The 7,783-nt window shown below is 38.1% G+C and overlaps 1 non-coding gene across 1 annotated transcript; it reads left to right on the plus strand.

The window, feature by feature from the left end:
* The first annotated feature begins 7,692 nt into the window (after window positions 1–7,692).
* On the plus strand, window positions 7,693–7,783 carry TRNAY-GUA (transfer RNA tyrosine (anticodon GUA)). The gene is given in 2 exon segments: window positions 7,693–7,729; window positions 7,748–7,783. It is a non-coding gene; the product is annotated as a tRNA-Tyr (tRNA).

Below are 7,783 nucleotides of genomic sequence, written 5' to 3' on the forward strand. Positions count from 1 at the left end.
AAACTGCCATGGAGTTGAATGGGGCCTAGGTTGGGTCAATAGGGGAAGAGCTATTACAGGCTGTAACTTCTGAAAAAGCATTTAATGTGATGGAGTGTGATTATGACTCAGAAACACAACAAAAGCTTTAGAGGGAGGCAGAAAGAAAAGGATGCACCTGACTGGTTTCGTAAGGCTGCTTACAAGTGATACAATAATTCTTTCCCAACCAAAGTGGCAATCAGATGATATCCTGAAGCAGAAGATTTGACTACCCAGCTTAACGAACACAATGCCAATTGTCACACAATTACCCTAAATAATCATAATAATGTATTCTTTTCATTGCAGTTCTGCTAGGGAGCCTTGGTGATGGATCAGAATCCACTTTGCAATGCCCCAACGCATACAAAAGAACCAGGACTTCCTTCCCCAAACAGTTTATGGAAGATGATGAGCAGGAAAAACACATGGAATCTGGCCACTGATATTTGTCAGGACAACAAGAAGCAATCATATTACTCCAGATGTTTAACCAATGCTATTTTGTATAGACGTCACAGCAGAGTAGACATTTTAAAAGGTATTACAGGCATTACAATGCAATTACTTAGGAGATGTTTAAGAGTTGCTCCACCTGTACACAGAGGTAATACAAAAAAAGTGAAGGGGCTTAACTGAAAAATAATAATTAAGTGATAAAGGTGACATCAAAAGGGTAGTTGTGGATATGACACGTAGCTAGTGTGTGAAAGATGTTACGTAAAGAAATCCACAAAGAGCCTTGTAAGTATTTGAAGTGGCAGAGAAGGGGCATCTTGTAAAGGCAAGTCACAAGCAGATCATGCCACAACACAATCCAACCAAGAAATCAGGAAGATAATCTCTGCAGTAATGTGTTGATGATAAAATTGAGATAATATGGAATTCATTGGTGTGGGTAAAAAGAGATTATACCTACTAAGATACAATATGAGGAATCTGCATTTCACCCATGTATGTAGGGAAGAAAAGAACTTTAGATGTGTTTTGCAAGCAGAAAATTAAGCCTTTCCATGCAGCTTGGATGTGAAGATCTATGGAGAAAATAACAAGGCAAAAACAGAGTTCAGGTTGCACACCTAAATGTTGGTGAGGGTGACAAAAAAAAAGGAAGCATCAAAGTTTACAGGCAAACTGTTATCAGAAAGCAGTGTTGAGATTTTAACTTGGATAGGAGGGGAGTTTCCTTTGTTAAGAGTTAAAAAGAAAAACAAAAACAAAAATTAGCATTCTAGTTTAAGAAAATAAAACAACAAAATGAAATCAATATTCCAGTAAAAAAAAAAAAAAAAGAAATTAAATCAGTTAGCTCATAATTTCTGTTTTGGCCACTCTGCCTAAGTAAGGTGAGAGTTGTCATCTTTCTGTCCGTCACAGGACAAATGTTTATGCCTGAGCAAAATCATTAATTACAAAAGAACCTTTCAAGTGTTGATGAGATCAATGTAATACACGGCTACTACTAAAAGTATAATCTTGCATATGAGACTTTAATTACAGTGATGATATACAAAATGGAAAGAATCCTGCTTAGCTCTTACAATCCAAGTTGAATGCGGAGGACTGGCAGTTTAAAAAGCATTATTTAACTCTGCAACTGGTGCATTTACTGCAGAAATCAATGAGCCAGAAAAAAAGCAGAAGATTCTATGCAATTTGTAAGTGTCTACTTTCAAAGTAAAACACATGAAAAATTAATTTAAATATTTTGGAGTGAAATGTTCAGGTGATGAAAATGGGGGAATCTCCTACAAAATCAATGAAGCTTTTCATCAGTTGAATACGCTTTGGTTACCTCTCTACCTTTTTTTTAAAAAAAAAATATGGTTGAAAACCAATATTATTTATGTGGACTACATAATGCTACATTAATTGAGAAATCACTTGGCAGATGAAATTTTAATGCGGATAAAACCAACAAAAAGTGAACTGCTAGAAAAATCTTATTTACCAAACACTTCTGTGAAGTACTCAGATTCTTAGAGCAGAACACAAATGATGTTGAGTATTTTTATTATTCATTATTAAGAAAAATGAAAAGAAGAGACATTGCTCTCTTAATCCATCAAAGCCCAAAAGGAATCTACGGCGTACAGGACGTGAATAGAAAAAAATAAGTGATATTCCCTAGAATAAGGTCAATGTTCATTCTTGGAGATTCAGAAAATGTGTTTTAAAGCACATAATTCTGTGCAGAAAATGACCTATAAAATTGCAGAAGCAGAAAAAATCTCATGGAAGACAGAACATGTGCCAAGGTTTCACCAGTACTTTGGGTATCTGTAGGATTGTACAGAGAGTTCAAAATTTTCAAAGAAAAGAAATGTAAATATTCTTCTTGCATCTACAAATGCTTGCATCTGAATTTGGGACAATTACCAACTAAACTACCTACCTGCATTTGCAGCTAGGTAATATACGTACTTCAATTTGCATTTTTGAGGTGCTGACAGCATTCGTAATTCTGTCCTGTACGTTCACTGAGATCTAGTAATTAAATCAGAGGGACAGAGGGCCTAGAGGTTTCTGGATCCTTACATAGGCTGAGTCACCTGTTGATTCTGTTGTGTCACACGGTAACCTGAGTAGGTAGTTAAATGGCATTCGTCATTCTCACTTGGGATCTAGTCATCTGCAGAAACAGATATTGCCATGTTTACCAATATCAGAAAGGATGGAATTTTGAGGATTTCTACTGTAGGACAAAACTTAGTACTGTCCCAGAATCTCTCCCCCTCTCTATTAAATTCTAGATCATCTGAGTTTAAAAACAACAGATTATATCTACAAAATACCTCTTTTCAATCCAAAGATAAACAGATCAATTGTTTAGTTTCATAGTGGTAAAAATACCAGCATTTGTTTCCAACAGTTTTTTCTTTCTCATAGGAGCTTGTTACTAGAAAAGAGCACCTGAATCATCAAGTCCGGGATCCCTCAGTCAGAGACAACCATGCAATAGATGCTCATCCAGAAAAGTCCACAAAATTGCTACTCCCTACCTTTCACAGCCATGTCCCACCATCACATACTGAAGTTTAGACCTGAAGAAAAAGACTGAGGGACACAGTAATAATTACTATTAGAAACAGAACAGAAAAGATGAAGTATATTACCAGTGATTTACACCTCTGCTAAGCACTGTATCTGTTAGATGACTCTAGCAAGTGTGTGTTGCACACCACGGGAGAAAAAAAAAAAGCAATCTAAAAAACTCAATTATCTCTGCCAGTCTGACCTGAGAGAAAATTCCTTCTTTCCTGACCCCAAATCAGACAATCAGCCTAACTCTGGGTGTGTGAGCAAGACTCATCAGCCAGGCATTTGTCAGAGTTTAATACCACTTGCCAAATCCACCCTCAAGCTGTGGCCAACCTCCAGTGCTTCAGAGAAAGACAGAAAAGGGGGTTTAGAAGCATGAAGCAAAAAGAAATTCTAGGCTTTCCAAAGAGCTTGGTTGTGATGAACTAGAGAGAAAAAAAAAGTGAAAAATAGAGTTCACATTGTACACCCTGAGGATGACAATATTTCCACTCCATTCTGTTTTCAGAAAAAGAAAGGACCAGAGCTTTTAGGCAGACTATTGTCAGAAAGATGTGATGAGATTTTGGTTTGAATAGGAGGACGTTTGAATTTCTTTTGTAAGAGCTAAAAAGAATTAGCAAAACAACAAAATTTAATACCCATGGTTTTAAAATAGTCAGAACAGCACAAATTAAAAAGTAATAATAACCAAATAATGTGTTTTTCAGTGAGTTTTGATTACCTCTGAGGAAAAAAGGTAGTCAAATTATACATCAAATTGGAAAAGATCCCTTCTGTGTCTTACAGTTAGCTAACAAGAATCCATACACCATGGTGTTTGTAAAAAATAAACATGAAACGAAGCAGCGTTCAAGCAGCTTTTCAAATCCATTGGGGATACTTGTAAATCAAATACTCATGACTTAAAACACCAGGTGAAATATCTGCCTTAAGATTCCCTCCTAAGCTATGATCTCTTCCATACACTTACTGAGCTCATTTCATTTTACCTCTTCTTTAGCTTCAGAGCTTCACAATGGAAAACAATGCCTGCTTTTTAACAGCATCTAACTAGGAAAAGAAGTTAAGAGAAAGGGCACATACATAGTTTAGGAGAGTACTTTCAAAGGCCATTCTCAGCTCTCTATGCATCTATGTACCTTGTTGAAGCTCATGGCATTACTTCTCAATGATGCTGCTATCAGAAAACAGAATCTGTCCCACCAACTTGAAAATGTATGATCATTCTGTATGGTCCATTATTGATTAAAGCTTTGCCAAGAGCTGATTGGCCTTGATTTACTGAGGCTGATGCATTTAATCTCAAAAACTGGGTATTCAAAGTAGAAATCTGCACTCACTTCTGATAAATGGTACAGCCCACCTAAATCTGGAATTGCTCTCTTAAAGCCTGTAGCTCACCAGAGGAACCCTTTAGCAGTTGAGTTCCTAGTTTAGCTAGGAATCCAGCCTCGTGTCTTCTATGGCACTCTCCTTTTTTTGACTTGTTCATTAGTAAGCACAATGTACTGGAAAAAGAAAAGGCAGATGAGTGGAGTATTACTGAACAAATGCTGATTCCACAGGAATGGATTTTGATGGCTTCAAGTTATATGTTCTTCTGAGCATGATGTGGATATTCATGTCATAAACCAGTCACATTTATTCTGCCCTCTGTAACAGGATCGGCATGAAATCATCTCAGTGTAGGAGATAGGAGCTGAGGCCCATGTTTCCTCACTAATAATATGCCTATTTCTTTTGGCTTAGCTCACCTTGTATCATGTACTTGTAGCCTGGCTTCTATCCTACCTGCATATATATTATGGTCAGTTGTTAATAGATAAGAATATTGATTATGGCTGATATTGATTTAATCAGTGTTTGGTAACTTTACGATTTTGGTCATTATGCATACAGCAGTGCCATGATGAATGGACCAGTTATTATTCTGGAGCAAAGGCAACAGAAAGTAGGAGGCTGTTTCGGCCGGCATGGAAAGATAGCACAAAAGTCATGAGTGGGTGAAGGAAACCAAAGCTTGGGTGGAGCAAAAAGAAAGGGGTAGGGTGTGAATTGAGATGATGGTGAAGCTGCAGGCAAGGGTGACACATTCTGTACAGTTATTACAATGCTTTTAATTATCTCTCATGCCTAACATTCCATTAGCACCATGCTGCCATGGGTGGAGACTGATGGGTGGAAAGGGATATCGTTCCCCTCCTACCCTTATGCAATTCAAACCACAGTGATAACTGGTAAATCCCTAGAGAGAAAGCCCTTTTATTTACTCATTCATCCCAAATACAAGTTGAACTTTCTCTAGGTGTTCTACATTTCCTGTTGTTCTACATTTCCTGTTGTTGTTATTCATCTGATGAAGCCAAAGTATGATAGACATACTGGTTTTTGCAGTTATTAAGATCACCGAGGCCAGTTTGTCTTGTCCATACTATGCTCACTGAGGGTGTGTAGCCTAATTAATAGGTGGAGCAGTTTAAAGGAAAAATAGAAACATAGGCCATTTTTTCCTTTTCCTCACTGACAAAATCCCTAACTGACATGAAAAGATGCTTTTCCAGTAATTGCACCAGCTCTGTTTCTCATTGGCCCAGGCACTCCCAAAGCGTAGTGACCAATCCCAGACTCTGCCAGCATCATAAACAAAGAGAACTTAGTTTAAAAAAGAACTCAAATAACACATAGCATTTTTACAGGCACTGCAATAAAATAGACTGTGGTCACATCATTTTCAACATGTGTTAAAGATTCCTATTTGGGGAACAAGAGCTACAACAGAATTTGTAAACTTGTCTCATAATTTATTCTTTTCTTTACACGAACGATTCACTGTGCTGATGGCATCAGCTGCCTCAAATGTGTTTTGTACTTACCTGACTTTTACGAGCTGGACAGAGCACAGACTCTATCACAGCATATCTCAGCTATCTTCACCAGCTGTGAAATGGCTCTGAAAACAAGATGTCCTCTTCTTGCGATGAAGACTATTTGTTCACCATCTCTGTTTTTCACCACTTTTTCTGCAAAAAAATTCAGAGAATGCTTGATTCCTGTCTGCCGTGACAACTGTGATAGGTCCAGTCTGCTCCAATATTTTGGAAATAATCCTATGTCTTTTCTTTCCCACCCTTTCTCAGAAATGTTCTAGAAGCTTTTTCTGAAGTGATGGCATGATACTTTGCCTGTCTTTTTGCAGTTCTGAACTCGGTTCTAGAGCTAGCTTCATACCTATATATAGAAAATGAACTAATGAAAATTAAGTCTTAAATCGACGAGGGAGATTTCTTGCATAATCTGTGGAAACTGCTAGATTTTGGCAGATGAATCAAACTTCTCCAGCAAAAAGGAGTGACTGTACATTGTATTTTATAAAATATGAGAATTCAGTAAGTCACCAGGCATTCACATATCTTCAATATACCAAGCTCCACTCTCTTCCAACCTTTCACCGTTCAAACTCTCCTTCAAAAGCCATATCCCTTCTCTTGCTCTGCTTTAGCTTCACTCCTACCGTTTAGACTGGTAATTCAAGGTTTTGTTCTCACTGAATTTATGAAGATGAAAGAGCCAGCACAGAGGCGAGATATCAGTCTTGCCCTTATACAAATAAACTGGTTCCTCATTACCCACAGGAATCCAGGAGGATATGGGAGCCCTGCCAAGATATCAGTTTGCTCCATGAGACACAAGTCTAGTGGCTTCATGAATTTTCTGGAACTGGGAGCACACTGGCCAGGTATCATCAGTCAGCTCTATCTTGTTCCTGAAAGACCACGATGTTCTGCCTCTGCTGTGTTCCCAAAGCACCTCTTCCACAGCACCTGTGGGAACCACTGCTTCATGCAGATGCAAGATATTGTTGATGCTGTATCTAAAAACTGTGGCTCCCAGCTCAGCTGACTGGGGGTAATTTACCCCTCCATCCTTGTGTGAGTCAGCTGCTGCGCAGTGCCTGCAGCAATTCAGCTGTGCCTCCCTTCTAACATGTTCATGCCTCACTAGCTGGGAACGACTTGTCTACACTTCGTTGCATTTCAGTTTACTATCTGTAATAGGATGATATAGCTTTGGTGTTCATATTTAGATTAACAAGCGTTATAGTTTGAGGTGATCAGATATTACACTAACTAAAGCCATATAAAAATCTAAGATAGCAGACTCAAATTCATGAAATTCTGAGCATTCATTTTAGTTACTGCTTCATGTTTCTGGGCCCTACTCAAGGGCCTAGCTTGTTATGTTCTGTGCTATAGAGTGCCACAATATATTTTAAGGTATTACTGTCACTTTTACTGTACTAGCATTTATTTTTCATCAGAGGTCTGAGATATACCAATAACACATTAATCATGTGTCACTCATCCCATGGGAAACACAGAAAACAAATAGAAACCAACCATTCTCCTAACATGAACTGATCTCATTAACTTGGGAATTTGCTTTGCTGATTGCTTTTGTTGTTTTCAGAAATTACTTCTGCAAATAATCAGAATGAAAATGAGATAATTTAGGGAGGCCTTCTTTGCAAACAAAAAGAAAAAGACTCACTACATAGTTTCTTGAAGTGCTGCTTGTACATTTGAAGTACAAATCCAAAGGATTAAACCTGCCTTGAAATATTGGGTCCCTTCGATAGCTCAGCTGGTAGAGCGGAGGACTGTAGAGGTGTTACTCCATGGGAATCCTTAGGTCGCTGGTTTGATTCCGGCTCGAAGGA

Source organism: Nyctibius grandis, chromosome 14 (assembly GCF_013368605.1).
Source record: "Nyctibius grandis isolate bNycGra1 chromosome 14, bNycGra1.pri, whole genome shotgun sequence".
Taxonomy (NCBI): domain Eukaryota; kingdom Metazoa; phylum Chordata; class Aves; order Nyctibiiformes; family Nyctibiidae; genus Nyctibius; species Nyctibius grandis.